At 28.8% G+C, this 23821-nt stretch overlaps 1 protein-coding gene and 1 long non-coding RNA gene across 3 annotated transcripts in view; both read left to right on the plus strand.

Moving 5' to 3' along the window:
* LOC123297962 (zwei Ig domain protein zig-8-like) overlaps window positions 1-23821 on the plus strand; it is a 546183-nt gene that overhangs the window by 151860 nt on the left and 370502 nt on the right. The gene's annotated exons all lie outside the window — the stretch shown is intronic.
* LOC123297964 lies at window positions 1025-23283 on the plus strand. Its single transcript, XR_006535255.1, has 3 exons — window positions 1025-1141; window positions 21364-21379; window positions 23273-23283. It is a non-coding gene; the product is annotated as an uncharacterized LOC123297964 (long non-coding RNA).

Raw genomic sequence — 23821 nt, forward strand, 5'->3', positions numbered from 1 at the left:
AAGTTGATTTTATATTTAGAATCAACCTATCTGACAGGTTTTATTCAGAAATAAATACAGAACGGCTGTAGAGAAAGCTATAATTCAAAGGCTATTAGTTTTATTCTTCAAAAATTTTATTGAACAATAAAAGAAGAAAGATTCTACAATCGTAAGGCTGTCCACTTTAAGAAATTCTGAAGAGAAAATCGAACAGTCCCCGGAATTGTTTGTCATACACGGAGAGAACCACATTTTTATCAGAAAATCTTACCAGAAATTCCGACGGTAAGGAATGCAAGCTAAAAGTAATTTGTTCCAGTATCGGCCGCTTCAAACAAAAATTTTAGTTCTAAGGGTTGGTACATTTCACGGAAACTTTACATTCAACTTGGCCTTTCAGGTTCAATGGGAAGCTCATTCTGCTTCATAACTGGTAAGAGTTTGAACAATAAGATTGAATACTGTAAATTAGTTGAGGTTTTTTCTTATAAAAAGGCTAAAGTTTGTTGAAACATTTTTTTTAAAGAATAATTTGAAAAGAAATTGAATGCAAAAATCCACTAAATTTCGAGAAACCAGGTTATAATAGGGGACCCCAAGAGGGGATTTGTGTAGTAACTCGAGCGCGTCAGATTAAGACAGTGGGAGATTCCCTGGACCTTCTTTAATACCTCCACCAAATTTTAGCTCTAAATATGGGATATCCGCGTAGCGCAGACTGTTAAAATAATAAGTAAAAACAAAATTGCGTTAGGTGAATTAACTCGAGCGCGTCAGATTAAGCTATGGTGGGTCAATTACAGGATAAAAAATTGTTAATTTTATTAATATGAAAAAATTTTGATAGCGCTCAAATTACTACGGGGAAGGCCACTTTGCAAGCACCCCACTTCTTTGCGTCTCGCTTAAATCATCAGATATTGGAATGTACATTTTTTTCAAGTAATTAACCCACCATATATATTCTGACGCACTCGAGTTAATTAACCTATCGCAATTTTCTTTTTACTAATCTGATCGTCTGCCCTACGTGAGTCCACCCCATATTAAGGGCTAATATTTGGTGGAGGTACTAAGGAAGGTCCAAGGAACCCCCCATATGTTAATCTGACGCGCTCGAGTTACTACACAAATCTCCTCTTGGGCTTCTATACTATTAGTGTATTTCAATCTTCACGCACCAGCGGGTTGTTATTTTGCTTTAATAGATGGAAAAAATATGACATTAATTATGGAACACCTTATAAAACTTTAAAAAAATATGGAATTTGCTATTATCATATAGAAACTCCACATTGATACAAGTATACAACAGTTACCGGTGACATAGTACCAAATTGTGTATAAGATGTTAAAAAATAATCCCAGATATTGTAAATAAATGTCTAGATATAATCGTTATAAACATAGAAAAACCATTGAAAATAAAAAACCTGATTTTAGATAAAGTGACCAATAATAATAATAATATACAATGTGAGCATTTGTTTAAACCGGTATGGTTCGCTCCGATCCATTATAATCATAAATGATATACATACAATTGCACTCTGTTGTTGCACGTAAACAAACATTATTAGAAAAACAAACAATGTGATTGTTATATTATAATAATAAGTAAATTGTGTTTATAATTCGGAGTTATACAGAGCGTTCTAGAATAAAATGTAACGAACTTGGAGATTTGCAAGAAAAACTCGAGGAGTTTTAACCCGCCAGCACTCTCACGTCAATCTTTTGGCAATCTTAAGGCGCGTGATGAACGATTTGCCGAATGTTATACGCATGCGTCAAATATTTTGTATAGAAAATAAATATGCTTATTTATAGGTTATGTATTATTATAACATAAATGAATTTAAAAAAAGAACTACCTACATCAACGTTATCGGCATTTATTTAACTTATTATTAAAATGAATAAATAATCATGAATTATTATTACAAATGTTATCACTACAATTAAAAAAAAATGAAATTTCGCTATTTTGACAAATCAATTCGTAAACGTACTTCAAGATCATGCATACAAGAAACAATCAACGTACGAGAGTAGACGAACAGGCCCGAAAATATACGAAGATAATTCTTTTTTTTGTTACGCGTTTATGCGCGTAATGAAAAAAAAGACCATAATTTCTGAAGGGCCTGGAAAACATATATTTTTAAAACCTGGTTGAAAAAATGTGAAAAATTCATAAATCGAAAATAAATAAAATTATATGAAGATAGAAAAAGTTAAAAAATTTCAACCACATGTACCATTTGAAAAATAAAGGTTATTTATGTTTTAAATCGAGTGTGAGCGAAATGCTCATAACGCGAGAACTGGCGAGTTAAGTATTTATCCAAAATGTCGTCTTAACTTTCATTTTGCCTCAAGACATGATTTTGTTAACCCAATCAAAGGGAAGACATAATCCCTAGAATTTAATTTAATTTCTGAGAAACTTTTTCTACACCGTCACACAATGCAATTCTTTGAAAAAACATAAACCACTGAATTGCAAAGCGGGTACAGTTTTTTCTGTTTTTTACCCGTTGTTTTTTGCGTGTGTATCGTCAGTATGTGTATTGTATGTATGTATGTTTTGTCTATAAACTTTATTACTTCGTATCTTGTAAACGGATCGATGGATTTCTCAGTTAAGATATCGTTATTTTTTTCTTAAAAACCTAAGTGTCCTTAGATAAGTGTTTAAAAACAATCGAGTAGGGTATCCAACTGAAGAAAATTAAAAGGATATTATAACAAGTGAAAACAAACAATTGACTGAGTTAATTGTTGAAATACCATGTATAGACAGTGTTGATGCGCAATCGTTTGTTTTTTTGACGTCACGTAAATAACAAAAGATATTCACTTTTAAATACACACACACACAACTGATATTCCTATATTAATACATACTCTAAAATTTGCACCTAATTAACGCCCTCGTGGGTAAACAGTGATGCTTACAAAAAAATGATTCAAACAAAAGTTATTTATTTTTTTATAAGAAACATTTTTTACATTTAAACTTTTGTTCTATCTCTAACGGTTTACAAGATGGGTCCTACGGACCCAAGACCCAATTGACCCATGATGCTCGTTTACGAACTTGACCTCACTTTTTACGTTCTGAGTACGCTGTAAAAATTTCAGCTCGATATCTTTTTACGTTTTTGAGTTATCGTGTCCACAGACGGACGGACGGACGGATAACCGGAAATGGATTAATTAGGTGATTCTATGAACACCTATACCAAATTTTTTTTCGTAGCATCAATATTTTTAAGCGTTACAAACTTGGGACGAAACTTAATATACTATGTATATTTCATATATACATGGTATAAAAATATATTTAAATTATATGTTAAAATTAAAACAGGAATAACATAGTGGTTTAAAAAGTTTTTTTTTAGTCCCGGGAAACTAAAAAGTCTAAAATAGAATAAATAATTAAAAAAAATAAAAAATAAATCTGAAAATAAAAAGGTTCAGTTATGTACATACCAACATTAACAGTCAAAGTCCATTAATATCGAGACCGTATAAAATCTTGGGCCCAGATTGGTAAAGTCGATCGTTGTGTAAATAACTGGACGTGTTTCTTTCTTTTCAGATTTGATTTAACGCAATCGTATTATTGATTTTTTAAATTATTTATTTCATTTATTTATGTACTCCTTACACACATTGTATATTTGTTGTAATTTTCCCACTATATGTGTTGTAAGCTTAGGCATGATCATGTGCCAAGAGTTTTGTGGAAATAGGTTCTTATATGCATACACCACTCACTATTACGTACATATATATACTACTGTTAAATGTAGTATAATTTAATATTTTTGTTAGAATTTTATAATATCTTTATGTACCATTTTTTATCATTCAAGTCAACCATACAGATAGCAGTAGCAAATTTATTACATTTTTTATATAGTAGTTCGTTCCATGTTGTTTTGTTTTTTTTTTCTGCAAATGCATTCGTTCAATTATGTTTTTAGTTTTAAAATCCGTTTAGACTTCATAAATATAACTGTAATAAACATGAAATAGGAAAACAATCATAATTTTTTATGCTTTTTTTTTTTATGGAAAAGCTGTTCTTTAAAAATAGAGATAGTTTTCTATGAAGTTTCAGGGATGAAACGAATTTTCGAATAACATTTTTCCTTCAACCACTTTTTTTAAAATTCGCTATACCGCCAAATACGGCATTAGAAATATCGAATATCTAATCAGGAAACACGTACATATTATTCAAAAGTTAGTATAGATTTCGTAATATTCCTAGGTAATATATTTAGGGCCATTTCTTTATTAAAGCTGAACAATATAAGATATTGACAATTAATATACACCTTTTTTACTTTATTATATTATAAATATTGTGATCGAAAAGTATTGTGATCGAAAAAAAATCAACATCGGGGTTTCAACGGAAATACACGTTTTGAGGGTTCCTGAATCCAAAAAAGTGGTTTTTAAAAAATGTTGTGCCCGTTGGTATGTCGGTATGTCGGTAAGCCGGCATGTCTGTTACCAAGCTGGAGCCTTCAATTTTCAACCAATTTTTCTCAAACTTGGTATGTAGGTTCAGTTTGGTCATAATTCCAGACGAGTTTCATTTTTTCCCTAGGCCATTTTTCAAGGGTACTTCTCTCTAGGCCAAAAAGTTTTAAAATCAGATATTTTCGATTGAATTGATGATACTAATAGCTGCCGATTTTGGCGATTCGTAACGTTACGTCGGCATGAGTCACAGATGCCCCTGTACCGATTAGTAATTATAACGCATGTAAACCTGATGCTAATGTAGGTATATTATTTTGAAAAGTGTGTATATAAATATTTTAAAACTCGCGGTTTTTCTACGTTTAAATTTTAAAATCACATTTTCTTCGGTAAAAATAGCATTTGGTGCCAATTTTTCGTAATCTTCCAACTTAAATAAAATTTATCTACCCTTTATTTAAACGTCTAGTAGATTTTCCTTACTGTGTATCCCCAATCCAAAACTAATCAGTGTAACTTTAATCTCTGAAAATATATATCGAAGAAAATTAAAAAGTTTTACAGTTTCAAAATTCTAACTTAGCCTACCTTCTGTTTTGTGTTTATTTTGTTTGAAAGCTGACTAAGGAAATAAAATTCAAATAATAACTTTTTATACAATCAAAGATAAAATATCTAAGTCGTTTATTTCAGAAGTGTTTTCCATTTTTTTTTATGTAAGTCAGCTATTTTATGTGTTTGTTTTCAAGAACATTATTCATTGAACATTTATGACATTAAAATTTTGATTGTAGCGCCGTACTTATAAAATAAAAATAAAAGCTTGAAAGCATTAAATCAAATAACTTTTTGTACTTCACTACTCCTTTATTAATTTCACATTAACAAAAAGAAACTAAAAATTTGGAGGCTAAGTTCACACAGGAAAGTCAAAGCTCACATGCTGAATTTTAATGACCTACTTTATGATTAACTATTTGAAATTTCAATGGTTTAATCTTTTCATTTGGAAACAGTTTTTTGATATCCACTCATGCACACATTCAGATATTTAATGTATGGAAAAATAAATATTTTACAAGAATTCAATCTTGGATAAGAGAATCGCAATCAGATGCTTCGTCAACTTGTGAACGTATAACATCTCGTCCAAACTATTAGATTCATGGTTTGTCCACGAGAAATACACTGAGGTCCTTAGAATCATTGTGAAGATAACTTGTAGCTGTCTATTGTAATTCCTGATTTATTTTGTGAGCATACAGTGCATAGAAATAAAAAAGTCTGTTTTCTACAATTTTTCTTAAAATTATATTTCAATAATAGAATTTCTAACATTGTATTTAACACTCAATTCTTATTTAACGATTTCTATGCAATGAAATATGTATGATGGATATGAAATATGATTTTTATAATATTTTTATGTAACTTTTTTTCGTAATTTATTTCAATCGGAAATAAGAATATATATATTGAAATAATCATAAAACATCATCCTCGTCGCTTCAATGTTCACTTTACAATATATATATATATATATATATATATATATATATATATATATATACCAAACCAAATAAAAATGAAAGGTTTATCATCAATAATATATGGTTTTTCCTTTAACTTATTGCTGTGAATATAAGTACAAACTGTACTGGATGCGATACAGCTATTCCAATCTATACACATTTTTAAGTATACGTACAAGTTCGAGCAACACATATATCACGATGTGTTGCGTCGATAATTTTGAAAGTTTCAAGCACAAAATAAAGATGTTTTTATTGGTCTAAATAATTTCACTTACTTAATTTAGATCACTTACTTTTGATGGAGTGTGTTAGTATTGTTCTGGGTCAAAATTATTTCAAAACATTTTCAAGTTCGAAAAAATAATAACTTTTAAGGACTTATCTCGGAAACTTTTGGGTCTACAGAGGCGATTCTATTCTCATATTGTAGCCAAATTACTATTATTTAAAACTATCTTGAAAAAATATTCAAAACTACCCGTTTACAGTTATAATCACCAAAATCTGAAAAAAACTGAAATTTTCACGGGTTTTTTTGATTTTTGACAAAATTTGCATTCGTAGCTCAAAGTCAAAAACTTGGGTTATTCATTGGGACAACATCATAAACAAATCTAAAAATTAGAAATACCGGATGTGATATTAACTCTCATGGATAAAGTTACGGCGATAAATTTTGAGTGGCTTTATCTTGGAAGTATTGGGACCACAGAATCCATTTTCGTCTCATATTGTTTACAGTCGCACAGTTTTTATAAAAACTTGTTGACTTTCCCTGGATTCCGAAATTTTAAGATATTTATACCTTATGGCTCTCTGTTAATGGTAATTTAAACAAATAGAAAAAATGGAAAAATTACACAGTGGCCAGGAATTATTATAGATAGCATAAACTAACGATGACAATCTTCAAAGATCTGTCAAATTTTTTGGGCGTAAATTTATACAACTTGGTCCTTTTTAACACTTTTTTGTGTAATATGTATGATGCGACATACAAGTAAACTTGTTTAAACACATGTATAGTATACCAAACAAAATAAATGGTATAAATGTAAAAATATTTGTGGAATGTATTTTCGTAAAAAATGAATAATGTACAAAATTGCCGAGAATACATAAATAATATGTTGTAACTTCATGTTTATAAAAGAAAGGAATCGTGTTTTATGAGTCAGCCTGTAAATATCTGCATGTACACATTATTTTTCTTAACCGTGTGGTTTATTTTATGGTCAGTCCAATACTGAACTATTTGAAGAGTTTTTTTTTTTTATATTCATCATCAGAGATGATAATGATAGCCTAAAAATTTCTTCTTAACTGGCAATACCAGTCAAAAGTGTTTTTAACTGCAGGCTGTCAAAAAGAGTACTTTTGACCCATAAAGCTAGTCAAAAGTGATTTTGACTAGCTGATTTTTGTTTACTTTTACTTCAAGTATTTTAACTTCCATTAAAGTTATTTAAAAAAAAAAACTATTATCGTTATTCTTTTTTCGTTATTTTACTCTTAATTTTTTGAGTATTTGTTACTTTTTCTTTCTATCATTTATTATACCAAACTTTTGTAATAAACCATTTTGCAATAAAATACATAAATAATTTTATTTCCATTCCAAACAATTCAGAGTAAATTAGACTCTCAAGCAAAGTAACATACCAAAACAACTCGGCACAAAAGCAACTCAAAACTGCTTGGAACAAAAATTCAGTACAAAAACGTCTCCTAATTGGATTACTGAATAAACGCATCCACGGAGTTAAACAAAACCTCACAAAAAACCCTCAGACCCATGCCGACTCTACCACATTAAGGGCATGCCCATCCCGTGGATCAGTGAGTGATCGCAGTCGCAGGATTAACGCGAGTATTAAATACTTAATTAACATACACGGGAAATTTGAACAAACACTGGAACGTACACTTACGTTGAACATACACTGGAAAAATAGGTGTTGTTCTGTAGCTTGATTCGACTGAATTCGCTTTTGAAAGAGAACAGTTTTTTTTAATTCAACCGCATAAAATCTCTTCAAAAATTTTGGGAAATTAGTAACAATAGCTTAAAACTAGTACCAAAGATGTGTTTTGGTTTCATATAATAGCTTTTTTGAGCACCATACGTTTTTTAATGAATCCTACACAAAATATATCTATATTAGATAACTATTAGATATATTTAACAAAAACTTTAAAAAATAGTTCGAGCCTGAAAAAAATTTTTAAGACAGAAAGAGAAAATTTTAGTTATAATATTTTCAGGTAAAACATTATTGTCCAAGCTCTGTAGTCAAAAGTACTTTTGCCTTTTCTCAGTAAAAATAGTACTTTTGATTGGCTATGAGTATTGACTGTGATATATACATCGTTGAATGTGATTCACGTTGAACCACTAAATCAGTGTTGATGTATTTATGATCAAATGTCCTGTGTGACTAATTTGTGAGAGCACCCTGAGGTATTTGGATATTGAGCCGTTGTTGCTATGCTGTTGAAACAATGTATAATGATTTATTTTGTATTGTTAATTCATTCTACGAAAATGATTTTCAAAAAATATTTTTTTCGTAGAAATACTTGTTTCTAAAACCAATTCACTGTGAATTTATGAAATTTTATTATATTATTTATCTGACCATTATTATTAACAATTGATAGTTTCAAATAGCATAAGGGTACAGGTTTATTTATTTCTACGAAAATGTATTTTTTTTTACATTTCACTTTTGTTTCATCTCGTCAGGTTTAGTAAACTACAGGACGGTTATCTTGTAAATCATGATTAGTTTCCAAGAAGAATCTCAAATTCAACTAACCTATGTTGCTCATTTGCCAACTCAAATTTACGTATTACGTTCTGAGCACGCTATAAAATTTTCAGCTAAATATCTAATTTCTTCTTGAGTTATCGTTTCCACGGATGGACAGGCGGACATACGAAAATGGGCTACTTATTTAAGTGATTTTATGAACACCTATACAAAAATTTTGCCTGCAGCATCAATATTTCTAAGCGTTACAAAGTTGAAACTAAACTCAATATACTCTATTTTATTTCACATATCTATATATATATAGGAGACTTTCTATAGATCTATATAGATAGATAGTCACTCATCACGATATCTCTGGAACTATAAGACCTAGAGACTTGAAATTTGGCAGGAATATTTCTTTTGCCAAGTAGAGGTCAGCTAAGAACGGATTTTACGAAATTCCACCCACAAGGGGGGTTGCGGGGGTGATCATGAATAAAAAATTCATATTTTTAAATTATGGCTTTTAATAGTTCAAAACTTGGTCAGAATGTTTTAAATTACATTTAGAAATTTTTTTAACCTTCGGAGGGTAGAAAGGTGTAGCGAGAAAGTGGGAAGGAAATATCGAATATTTACAAATATACCTAAGTGGGGTATCAAATAAAAGAGCATGACGTGTACATTACAAAAATGTTATCCAACGCGAGGAAATGTGGATGGAGGGGTGCAAGTGGGGATGTTGCCCAGCAAAGCGGGTATATTTTACGCCACGCAAAGCGGGCGGGTAACAGCTAGTAGAGTATAAAAATAACTACCTCTTATTCTAATATTTTTTTCAATATTTGAATTTTTTTTTAATTTTAGGCATAAATATTATAAAAATTATGGGCATAAATATTCTCAAATCTCATATTCAGAAATTCGTTGTGTTTATTAAGGTAGTATGAGCGTCAAGGCAAGTTCAACTATGATGATGATTTTTGTTATAACTTCATGAATGTAAACGAAAAATAAGAATACAATTTTTCGACATCTGCCTTGGTTTTCGAAATATTGAAAGCTTAACAATTAAACACAATTCGCCAGCCCCCCACCCCTTAAATTTTAAGAATTGATTTACACTTAGTCCAACTTCATAAAATTAGAAAATATAAAATCAGCCCTTTTATTCCAAAATGCCCTGGCGCTCGTACATCCTTAAGTTATTTTATATAGATTCGTGTCTTGGATTATAGATTTTTAAACAGTAATTGAAAGTCTTTTCATGATCTCCTAAGTAGGTGGCTTAGTTTTAAATTTGTAATTTTTTTTTCTATGCAATTTTGATATTTGTTGCAGCCATTATTTGCAACATTTTGTTAACTAAATTTTAATATTAATATTTACTTTGAGTTTCACGACTACGGCCATAATATGAACAAAAAGATCCATAGACCAAAATAATTAGAACGTAATTATGTAGTATACTATTTTCTATTCCCAGATTCCTTGAATCGCACATTATTTTAATCAGCGGTTTTGTTTGTGTTATAAGACGTGAGTTAAAGAACCTGGGAACAAAATATATGATGATGTTAAATTATTTCCTATTGATCAGTTTTAAAAGTTTTATTGACCACACAGTATTATTATTTTATAAAAAATAAAATGTTATAAAATATAAGAATAAACGGTTAGTAAATATTGATTGTGGTTTGCGATTTCAGTATTCATGGAAGAGTGTTTATCTCTCTCAAATGTTGTATATATTTTCAGTTAAAAATAGGTTCTTTTTGCCTCTATATAAGTGGTAATAAAGAGAAAACATTTTACGTTCGAAAACTTGATGATGGTTTTTCAACGGCTCTAGAATATTCAAAAAGTAGTATTTTTATTGCAAGGTCTGTATCTATATTCTTCAGATTTCTATATTGAATAGATAAACACATGATTTTTAAAATTCATCTGAAAATGAAGTTTAACATACAAGTTTAATTTTATTTTAAGTTTCCCAAAATTGACATGCATCATATTTATACAGAATGATTTTTTTTTTAAATTTTCGAGTTAATTGGAGCTAAAAACAGATTAGAATATAAAATAAATAGAAAATACAAGTTTTTTCATTTTCAAGGAAATGAAAAAAGTATGTCTAGTTCTATTTCCCCAGGGCGGGAAGCAAGACACATTTTGGTTCTTTGACCGGTTCATTCTTGAGATATAATCACTCCAAGTAATTTAAATTTTTTGTATAAGAGAAACATATTTTATTTAGAGTATGAGTAGTGTAATAGAGATGTCTCTTATACACAGAATCACAAATGATTATTATTAATATTTATCATACAGAGTACATACAGTACAGTACAGTACAGTATAGTTAAAACCATTATAGTTAAAAGCATGTTAAATACTATACATACTATACATAGTTAAACATACATATTATTGCTGCTGAAGAAGTAGGCAACATTTTTACAATTTTCAGTTTTCAATGCTTCCACTATATTTATATTATCTTTACTGTCGTCCAATTGACACATAATTTTTAGCTTTCTTCCTCACCAGAGAGTACGTGGAAATCCAATTTTTTATTTCAGTTGGGTGAAAAAATATTTTTCTAATGAAAGTCTTTTGAAAACGAATAATTTTCTTCTCTAATGAGGATCGAGTATTGATTTTTTTACGTTTTTAGATAAAGCCATAGCTAGTATGGTAATAGTTTAGTAATTATAAAATTTTAATTACTCATGCAACTAATATTAAAACTCACAAAAAGGTTATTCAAAAGTTTTAACTTTTCGAGCACAATTATTACCCGTACATAGAGGTTGTGTGGCGTTTGGATAAGATTTTTTCATGTTTATTTTTATTTTGTTCACATAGGTAATATTATATCCCTACCGGTTACCTGGTAAGTTCTATTAAAAAGAGAGGAGTTTTAATTGGATTGTTATTTTTATTTAATATTTGTATAAATTTTTTATAGAAATGGGTATATTTCAGATAAATGTATTTTTGAATATAGAAAGTTGGCCTAAATATGATATGGAATGAACATATACCCAATTTTAAAAATATTTTTGTATCATATATATATGAAATATATCTTGGTATACTCAATTTAGTCCCAAGTTTGTTAAGCTTAAAAATATTGATGCTACTGTCCATCTGTCGCCACGATAACTCAAAAATAAAACGAGATATCGTTAGATAATAAGTGGAAGCGCTTTATAGAGAAAAATTAAGCAGGTTTCGAATTATTTTATTGATATTTGTATTTATCGCAAGCTAAAATGTCTGAGCTCCCAGTGCGCTTTCAAAGTCCATAAAAACTAAGGAAGAACTTGTCTCTCTTTTCATTCTTCACCCTAAATGGTAAAGAAAAAGTAAAATTTTTTGAGTTTTTAACTCAAAAACTCATTACAAGCTTTCGACTTCACTACTTTTCTGTATGATATGTGTTCATGCTTTCTTGGTACACAAGTTTTGATATTTGTATAATAAAATTATTGGATGGATTCTTTCCCTTGAATTTTATTTGAATTTTAAGACTTTTTTCAATTGTGGTATTTTTTTTGTTCATCTGTGGACTGACTACTTTCGAGTACACAGTTTATGTAGTCAATGTAACCAATTAATTAATGTCTCAGTATAAAACCGGCCTTAGACCATAGTTCACTTTCAGGCAATTTTACTCATGTAAAACTGTGAATTATTATTAAACTGTCTGGTCTTCTGACTACAAGTACTGTTTAAAAAAAAACTTTTTCAAATATTACAACAAAAAAATCATTTTAAACATTTTTCTATTTGAAATTCACCCTTCAAGTGAAAGATAAACAAGGCGTTATAATGATAATAAGTATATAGACGAGAACTAAAAAACAATAAAATGGACGTTATTGTCTTCATTTTTCGTTACCCTTCGTTGGGTTAATACAATATGTTACTTTTTTTTTCAACACTGCTGATTTTTGCAAAAACAAAAAGAAAAAAACAGAATATGTTGTTCGTATTTTAATAAATTGTTCTTTTCATTGAATATGTGTAAAACAATAAAATGTTATTCCCTGAAATTAAAGAGATGGAATATTTTTGTATAAACAAAAATGGTAAATACTTAAAATTGGAGATTAACATTGGGTAATTATATTTACCTTTTTTTGCACTGAGAAAAAGTTAAATATCTCAACAAATGTAATTTGAAATTTTTTCGAACATTGTGGAATATAGTTTATTTTTTATAAACGACATATTTCATCAAAATCAATCTCCACTAATAAGATCAAAGTGTCTGCCTTTGTACTTTCTCGGATACTTTCACAGGAATGTAAGGTATTATTTTCGACCCATTTTGGCCAATTTTTCAGGAAAACAAAATAGAAAAAATTTCAAGCAAATAATGTTGAAATCAAATAGCAGCGTCTTTTAAATATCTTGGATTTGAAATTAGAGCTATTTAAAAATTTTGTTACGTTTAAGGCGGTATTGTGGACTAGATTTATTTTGAATTTTCAAAGTTGAGACTCTCAAGAATATGTCCTTTCAAAATTCGAATTATTTTCGGAGATACAGTGGATTTTGTGATGCATCAAACAATAAGATCGCAACAAATAACGTCCGCAGATATTGCCGGACGACTTGGAGACTCGTTTTTTCCAGGAACTCCAGTAGAAGAAGGCATTGTGGATGGATTTGGGATCACCGATTAATCCAAAGTAAGTAATAAATATTAGAATCCGAGTTATTCTGCCGGAGTTGTCTCTCAAACTTAAACTTTTTTTGAGGTGGTTGATGAATATCTCAAGTTCCACTCTATCGATTCCTTTGAAGTTTGGTGGAAAATCTTCTTTATCTTCTTAATCTCTCTATCGACTCTACCTTAAGTTAAAAAAAAGCAGGATGCACCGTTTTTTTGTTGCCCCTACTTCACCGGCCCTTTATTTGACGAATTTTTTAACGTCCATAAACATCATATAAATTAATGGCTACAAAAATAGTTTTAGTTTGAAAATACCTAAAATTTAAGCTTCTTGATGAAAATACCGCCTTAAGAGATAAAATAATACTTTAACTAAGTAAGTTGTTCTTTGTAGAAAAACATACATCTTCAAAACTTTATAGTAAAGTAAATATAATATAAGTTACAAATTGATTCCTTGGGAAACAAACTGTATATTTAAATAAATCAATGGAATGTAATGAATATAAAAAATATACTTCAATATATTGTACGTACTTTATTAAATATAGGCTTTTTGTTTTACATGCTGAAAAGAATAGTGGAATTATTAATCATTTTTATTGCTATTTATTAAATAAGGCCCGTTTTTTTTTTCTATATTTACGAATTTCTACATACCCAATATTATAGAACCGTATTTAAAAACGTTATAATTTACTCTAGAAAGAGAGTTTTTTTTTTTAAATACTAATGAGCTTATAAGCTGTAGGATAGTACATAATATATCGAATTTTCATTTTTTCTGAATGATGTGACATTGATTTTCTGTTATTTATGTCATATTATTAGGTTTGGAATTAGAAGCGAATCAATGTGAATATACAAAAAAAAAAATGTCACTAACTTTATCTTCAACACGATTATATTAACGCCACTTGAAACTAACAATGTAATAAAATATTAGAAATTAATTTTAACCTCATTCTTTTAAAGGGAGGACCTGAATCAGACCTTGTAGGTTAAGTTGATTCCTTGCGCTTAGTTCCAACCAAAAATGTAAAAATGGAAGCCGAAGAATAAGTGCTACGCACGGAAACACAGTTTTCATTATGATATATTAAAAAATGGCTTTAAATATAATCATAAATGTGATTTTGATTCCAACGAAACCCTCTTCTTTAAATTTAAAAGTTTGTTGGTATATCGTTTTCGTGGCCCATGAGATAGCAATTGATCGCTAATTCATACTTTACAATTTACTAAAAAAATTATTTAAAAATTGTATTACTCGGGATCAGACACTACGCCTTACAATTCCAGACACATATGCCAATTAAATATGACTTTAAAATTATATACTCATCAACAGTATTAAAATAAAATGTTTTAAGCAGAAAAATTTCAAACAGTAGCAGTAGCTCATTTTTACACTTTTACCCTCTACTTTTGTAATCTGTTGCTCAAAAATTATCATTCGTCGCTTTCTTTCGAGTGTTGAAACGGTGAAATGTTTTGTCAAAAGAAGCAAATCAAAATCTTGAATATTACTTACAATCTATTTAGACCACTTGAATGTGTCTTTATTTTTCTTGAAAATGAGTTATAAAAATTTCTGTGCAATTTTTTGGAATAAAATATTCGCAACGTACTTTTAATATGGACAACGTAATTTTAGCATTTAGAATTAATTTGGCCAAAATTCCATGAACGTTATCGTTGAAGGGTTCTTTTAGTAAATTGTTGTAACTAGGTCTCTTTATCTCAACTAAAAAACCTGAATGAATCAGCTTTCTTTCTTAAGGGAATATTTTATTTGTCAAATTTTGATTGATTAAAGGAATCATAATTTTGACATAGAGAAAATATATGAATAAAGTACGTACATATAGCACGATTCGTTATATTTTATGCGTACAATAGACATTATATTTATGTATAACAAAAAAAAAAAAAGAAAACTAAAAGAAATAGTTGATACAAGAGTTTATTATAATAGTCATTTGATAATTATAGCGGACTTTTATTTTTAATTTGAACGGTCTGGCTTCTTTGATAATCAACTATTATTGCAATACAATTACCATAAACAACTTAAATTAATGAGATTCACTTCTTTTTTTTTTAAATAGTTGGGAAGTGAAATAACTTCGAATATGGTAATATAGTATGAATGCAACCAACATGGCTGCTGCAGAATATAAAAATTGTTATATTTACTATATTCGGGGAAAAAACCAAATACGTGCGAGATTTGAGTTTGTTGATATTCTTCAATATTTTATTTTATTTTCAAAAACTGTCTTATACTTATGTATACCAAATTAATACCAAAAAAATTTGGTATTCTAATACCAAATAGTGGAGTGAAAAATTGGAATCGGAACTACAAGTTGAAGCTACATTTTTTTTTTAAATATAAATTGTTAGAGAAGTCCTCTTACACTTTTTCGCTTCGAAGAGTACAGCAAAATATTTTCTTGTTAACCAAAATGAGAAAAATTTGTGTGTGATCTACTTGGAAAACTTATAGTCAGATCCGATTCAGATGTTCCAAGCCCTTCTTCATGTTTAACCTCTTGTACACATTTGGAAAAAATTGTTTGTTGCTTCCCAGCTATAAAACGAAGGAAATTTTCGTGTCTGCCTGGAAAATAATTAGGTTCCTATTTCAACACTTTTGTCACTGTTGTAATTCTCAACTCGGGATTCACAACCTGTTGTCAGTTTACTGGCTATTTCTATCGTTCTTATCAGAAATATTGAAATATTTCCTAAGAGTTTCCAAGCTTTTCCATATTTATATTTTCCATTTTTGTGTTTATAGCTTTTAAAATTAAATCAAATGATAAGCGTAGATGCGATCACAACTACAAAAGTTCATTATTGTAACGATAGTAAACTAAAAAAATGAAAAACGTAAATATTGTTAATAATATTCTTATATTTATTCAACAACAGCAGGGAAAAAATGAAAATAATCGCACACATTGAAAAAAAAAAAATTTAAGTGATTTTTTATGTATGATATTTTATTTATTATTTTTTTGCGTTTGAAATTATTTTCTGAATATTGATTAGAAAATTCTATTAAAAAACGGCTTTGAAAATCTATTTAACCTCCATATATTAAAAACCATGGTTTTAAGATTATAAATTCTAAAAAATTTATTAATTGGAATAAAAAACAATTTTTTATTTACCTACCTTCATTTTCCTTACGATTATACGTTGTATTTGTTGCTAGACAAATTCCTTAAATAATTAAATAAATTATATTTAAATTACATTTTTAAAATAATCAAAAACAAAAAGTAACTAACAATGTTACATAATTTTGAAGCTTTCTGAAAAGCTTTAGTTTTTTTCCATCTTCCTTACATAATATGCACTGGAAAAGTAGTTACTAAACGTTATCAAATAGTTGCATTATGTTGTTGTAAATTTAAAGTATTGTCCTAATTATTTTTATCGGTTATCATGCGCTTTCCTATTTCTCTAGTTAGGATCAAAAATTTGTCAAATTCTATTTTCTCTGTAAGCAAATTACAAATTGACTGCGGTAAAATATTGAATTTAATTATAACAAGTGTTATTTACGCAATTTAAAAAACTCCCGACAAAGGTGATTTTTCGTTATATACCGATTTTTGGAAACTTAGTTATAAAATGTTCTCAATTAAGACTGTTCGACCGATGAAACTGAGAAACATACAGACGCACAGATAAACACTTTAAGCCTACACTACTTCTTTAATCATTATCAAAGTGATGGTCACGGACATCAGATGAGATGAAAAGGATACTTAGAGAGCTATTATATTTATCAAATTAAAAAGTGGTAGTACTAGTAATTATTTATATGTTAAACTTATACGTCATGCCTTTGCCAATTTTTTTGGTTTTTTCGAGAACAGAACTCTAAGCTCGCACCTGAAACATAGCTGAGAATTCATCGTTAGGCGCTACGATGCCACAGACAGACAAACCCACAGACACACACACATATAGCGGACAAACCTAGAACACCCCTTTTTTTAATTCGTGGGTTGAAAACAATAGTTTATAAAACTAACAAAACTCGTCTTTATAAATAGCTGAACTAAAAAGTAGAAAATCATTTTATATTAATATTGTATCGTGATAAAAAAAGCCACAATTTCTGAAGACTTGAAAAAAAAATATTTTTAAGGACTGTAAATTGTAAAATTTTGAAAAATTCGTAATTTGAAAAAAGATAAAATTATATCATGATAGAAAAAGTTTCGACCACATGTATCATTTGAAAAATAAAGGTTATTTATGTTTTAAATCTAGCGTGAGTCAAATGCTGGTACAGGCTGGTTAAAAACCCAATCAATAATCTCTATGCTTTCCACATATGTTATAACTAAAGGGGAAAAAAATTCAAGTACTATAATAGTATTTGTCTTTTTGATTAATTATTTTTATATAACAATCAAATAAATCACTGTTAATAAAAAAAGCATCATTCAACAAAGCTAGTGACTGATATTTCACACCATTAATCTCAATATAATTTTTTTATATTAATATTTTGGTCATTTATGGTCAAAATAATTATTTTAATGAAATAAATTATATGTATTTTATAAAAAGCTTTGTGGATATAGAAAATCAATAATATACCTTTTCCTGTGCTCTGTATATTGTACAAAATTCAATCAAGTGTAGGAAGTTTCGGTTGAAATGTAACACTGTCTATCAGTTTGCAATCTCATGCGTTGTCCATTGAATGTCTCCTGTTCATATATAAAATATATATTCCTAAGTGTTTGTATTTGATCCGAAAGCTGCACCTAGCTAGCTCTCCCAGATAACCCTCATAATTTAATATGTTTTTAACTTCCCAATATAGGAAGTATCTTCCCAATATAAGAAATATCGACTTCGTAGAGGTCGATTGACGAAGCGTATTAACGATAATATGATCCGTAGAGTATTTCAAAACATTCGGTCGAGTCGTTTCGAGTCGTTTGAGTATATATTTTTTAAATTTTTTTGAGAAGTTATTCGTGTGAACTTCAAGCTTCGCACCAGGCCCTATGCTCGGCTTGTAATTTATAGCTTTTCAACTGTTTAAAAAAGCTGAAGCAAAAGCTTTGATAAATCCAAAAAGTGGTTCTCAAAAGGAAAAATTCCGTACATTATCAGAACCATCTAATCTATTTTTATATATATAATGAACACTTTTACCAAACTTAATTCAATTAAGTACATTTGTTTAATATGAAACCATGTCATACAGATTTTGCAAAAACCGCTGACTACAGTTTAAGATGAATGTTTTTGTCTATTAAATAATACGGTTATTAGAATTCTGTGATAACTCACGCCTGATCATGAATACCATAGAAGTACAGAATGGGCGGGGTGTTCGCATTAAAACAAATTCGATCTAGTTAAACATAAAAATAAAAAAAATTGCCAAAATTCTCTTGAAACATAACTAAGAACTTGGTTTCTCAAATAACTTTTCAACAAAAAAGAAGTTTTTTACATCGAAGTTCAAAAATGAAAAAAAAAACCTAAACTTCCAGAAGGGACAACTACGATCAGCCATTTTACTACTTGGTTAATCTATTCAATTCGACATGAAAAAAAAAAAAAAAAAAAAAAAAACATTTTACTCCCTACCTATATTTAAATTTTGCAAAGAACACAAATGGAATGGTTAACTGTGTGTTACATGAATAGTTCCAACTCCCGAACAAAATTCATTCTATTGGTCCATATTTTAAAAGCACGAATGCTGCTATCAGAAAAACGTGAACTTTCGTAAAGAAGCTAGAAAAATTTATGTTTAATCAACGATTCAAACACAGAAAAAAATTTTTAATCTTTAGTGTGAGCAATATGACAATGGTATCATGAAGTTTAGAAAATATAATTTTGCTCACAATCCGAACGTTAAGGGCTTAAGATACAATAATATGATCCGAAAATTTGGTTTTATAGTTTTGGATACATCATACCCACTCTCAGCTGCTAGGAAAATTTCTTTATGGAGGTATATTTACAAACAGATTCTTAGAACTTAGTCTATGGACGTATAAATGAAAACTTCCATTTAGACAAATTCATTTTAAATTAAAGGTACATCTTAAGTACACTACCTACATATAATAACTATTAGGCAATACATTTACATACTCCTCTAATACCTATTGTATCACAGCAATATGCTTTGAATGTATAGGGTGTACTACTTTTTAATTTATTTGTAACATTTTTAATTTATTTGTATACTAACTTGAAATTAATAAGTATTTTCACATGCTTATTTGAAAACTTTTTTCCACGAGTAAGCTCTCCTGAAGTGGTTTTTTATTCATTCGATTGCCTCAGACTGGTATGTAACGTTCTATTCTGGCAACCTCCATTTCCAATACCTACATTTTAATATGTCGATAGTAAGTTTTCAATAGAACGTCAATTTGGATCGAGATCTGTATTTATCAGGCTACAAGATACATATGCATAGATCTGCCAGTAGACTTTTAGAGTTAATTTAATGAATCCTTAAAGAATTCTACTTTATAACTAAGCTCTTAGTTTTTACTGTAGATATGAATTAATTGTAATATTGGCTTACATACTTTTGATTTAGTAGTCAACCCAATATGTGCGTGCGTTACATTTGGTTTGGTCTGGATATTATTTTGACATAACATAAAAATTTCAATCTACTTACATTAAGTTATCTCTGTTAGCTTTTACTTTGGGTAGCTTTCACAACTCAATTATTTTAAAAGATAAAATATAAAATTTAGCCAAATTTGCATTTGCTCAAAATTCATAGCAAGCTGAATCGATTGAAAAAGTTTTGGTATCCTAGGAAAACTAGATGTCGATTTTTGGTGTCGTTTTCTTTGTTGCACTTTTTCCTGGTTTTACTTCCCATCAAGCAAACAAATCAGAACAATTATGTGCGATAAGGAACATAATCCAACAGCAGCAAGAAATCCAGCTCACTGGATTGAAATTTAGTAGTCTTGGCACTTGTTAAACTACAAAAAAACTAAAATGTGGGACATCCTGTATATAAGTACGGTATCAAGTATATACCTTAAATGTTATTTACTCAAGTTACCGCAACAATCTATATACCTACTGTGTACGTATACCTTAACGCTTCCCATTTTAGTATAGTATAATAGTATCTAGTAACTAATTTAAGGCTATATTTTATAGTTGTTTATAATCGTATTTATATGGTTAAATTATAAAGTTACATCTTACGACAACGAATACATACATTTCTGAACGTAGGAGCGTCTGTACAGATTGTACAGCATGCTAACGACCATATTTAATTCGATGTTACAATATTAATGAAATATTTTAACATAATAACCTGACAAAAAAACATATAAGTTAAACAACCCATATTCAAATTAGTAAACCTATGCAAAAAATTTTCTCATTTTATGTAACTAGAACTACTCGTTTTGCATTAAAAAAAAAAAAAATTTCAGATCAAAGACTTCGTGTCTCAGAGCAAAAGCGTCCTGCGCCGCCCACATATTATACCATGCAAATAAAAAGTCTTCATAATAGTTAAACTAGATAAACAAAACAAGCATTATCTACTTGTTGTCTCAGATACTCCTGGTTGTCTCTATTAGTATGAATACCGACCAATCTGACTATCAGTTTAAACATTTTATTTCTAAGCAATTTTTTATCAAAGTGGTAATAATCTTACTTGAAAATTTATGCTAATTGAAAAAAAATATAGAATTTTGATAACGCCATGTTCATACTTTTCCTCGCGAAAAGAAATGTTAATATAACTATTCAAATTTTTTTTTCAATTTTTTCAATCGCTTCAGCATGCCAAGAATTTTGAGAAAATGCAAAAATATTTTTATAATTTGTCCTTAAAAAGTTAAGAAAATTTAGTTGTGAAATAAAGTTATCAGTAGTTAAGGATAACTGCCAATTTAAAGTAAGTATACTCAATGTCAGAAAAAATGCTCGTTTTAAAACATTCTAAGTGTTACTATTATAACATAACATATGATGAGTACGCTTAGAATGTTTTAACTTATTTACGTGACGTGTCAAAGAATAAACGATTATGTCATCAACACTGTCTATACATGGTATGTCAACAATTAACTCAGTCAATTGTTTATTTTCACTTGTTTAAAACTAATATTACAATAATTTAATACAATAAAAACTAAACGTAGCTATAAAAAAAGCAAATATTTGTCAATTTTATGATGACTAGATAATTAAAAATGTCCCAAGGACTGACTAAATAAGGATAGCGCTCGAACATTCATCCCTTGCTTATTAGTATGTCTACTAAAGAGCTGCTTTCAAAGAAACTTTTGACATTTTGTAAATAAGTCCAAAAAATGTACGCTGGCTTTATACGTATATGTAAATTAACATATTATGTTAATATTTATGAATACATTACAGTTATGATTTAATTGCAAATTATGATTATGCTTCAAGACATTTATGATCAAACGGTACATCGACCTAGATGATTGTATGAGTAATTCAAACGCGATTGATTCGATATTATGTTAATATGTAATTATTATTAACCGAGATAATTATCATTATTTGTTATCAATAGTAATGTAGTAACTTACATGAATATCTGTTTGATATAATTGTAAACGTTTATTGAGTGTTTAATATTATTATCACTTACAATTAACAGTATTAAACAATTTTTACTAAATTTTTCTTCTATTCTTCCATTATTGAATCAACTTTTCCGTATTAATGGTTCTGGGCGGCGTCGTTTAATTGGATGTTATCTTCTGTTTCCTGAATTTATTTAAAATACCTACAAATTTTACTCAGGCAGGTTTTTCAGTAATATTTTACCCTACAAGAGTCTTGAAATCAAAATGGTATTTAACTTAAGATAATTATTAACAGTAAGTATTAACTTTTACTTAGACTGAATGTCAAAAATTTAATTTTAAGAACTAATTAAAAAAACAAAATATGATTGTAAAACTAAGTGCATACATATTACTACATAGCAAAGGTACATTATTTATAACCTCCGAACCAAAAAAGGGAAGTTGTAAGTAAGGTTTTTAATTCGACTGTAAGGTTTTTTAATGTGTGTTACCTCAAAATTTTCGACTGGGTGACCGATTTTGATGATTCTTAATCAATTTGAAACTTGGTGCTTTCCGTGTGGTCTCATTTCATTTTGGTCCAGTTCTGACAAGGGCGTATGCACTACAAGAGGACAAATAACTCAATATCACGCCAACGGATTTCAATGATTCTTTTTTAGTGACAAATTAGTTAGAGTACCAAATAAAAAAAAACTTTAAACAAAAAGAAAACCGACTTCAAAAGAAAAAGTTTTCCAAAACAATTATACACTAAAACGTAAAAAATTATCGATAATGTAATGTAGTTAAAATTATTGTTATTTTTGGGGTTATTTCCTTGGCTGACACCAGCTCGAAAAATAACAATAATTTAAACTACACTAAAATATCGTTATTTTTTTTTTTTACTTTTTAGTGCATATTAATTTGTTTTGGAAAAGTTTTTCTTTTGAAGTCGGTTTTCTTTTTGTTAAAAGTTTTTTATTTATTTTGTTTTGTTTGAAAGGTAATTTAATGGATAGTTTTCTGAGCTATGTTTCAAGTGCGAGTTTAGGGATTCTTACCCGAAAAATTTTAAACTTCACTAGTGCTAGATTCAAGTTACATCAATTGATTTGTAGATGGTATTACCTCACCATAAACGTAGATCTATTTAATTGTAAATAAGCTTTTTTTTATCAAATAATAAATGATGTCAAGTGTCATTTAAATATAATTAATCCCTTCTCACCACAAATGAAAGTAATATTTTTTAATAGAGAACAAAAAAAAAATAAAAGTGATAGAAGGTATTTGAAATATTTTTATGATTTTGACATGTTGATGAATAAACAGACAAGCTGTGTATACTATAACTACATACATACATACACTCCGTTCGTTCGTTATATTATTATATGTTGACACCATCTAACATTACATACATACAATATAATATACATAACACAGATGAATGAGTCTCCTATGTGTAATGAATTCTGCTTGGATACACTACACATACATGCCATGCCATATGATAAGTATCCATCCTTGTTCATAATCGTGTACAAATATACTTGAATTCATTTAAAATGAAATGGTAAGCATACAATTTTAACGTTCTAAACCCCGGAGGCTTAATTAAAAAAAAAAAAAAAATTAACGGTCCGAAACATCGGACAAGACATTATATTATAAAATTGATATTTTATTCTTGTAAAATTTTTATTGAAAGCAGTCAATTGTAAAAATTATTTAAAAACAAGGAAA

This window comes from Chrysoperla carnea, chromosome 4 (genome assembly GCF_905475395.1).
Source record: "Chrysoperla carnea chromosome 4, inChrCarn1.1, whole genome shotgun sequence".
NCBI lineage: Eukaryota > Metazoa > Arthropoda > Insecta > Neuroptera > Chrysopidae > Chrysoperla > Chrysoperla carnea.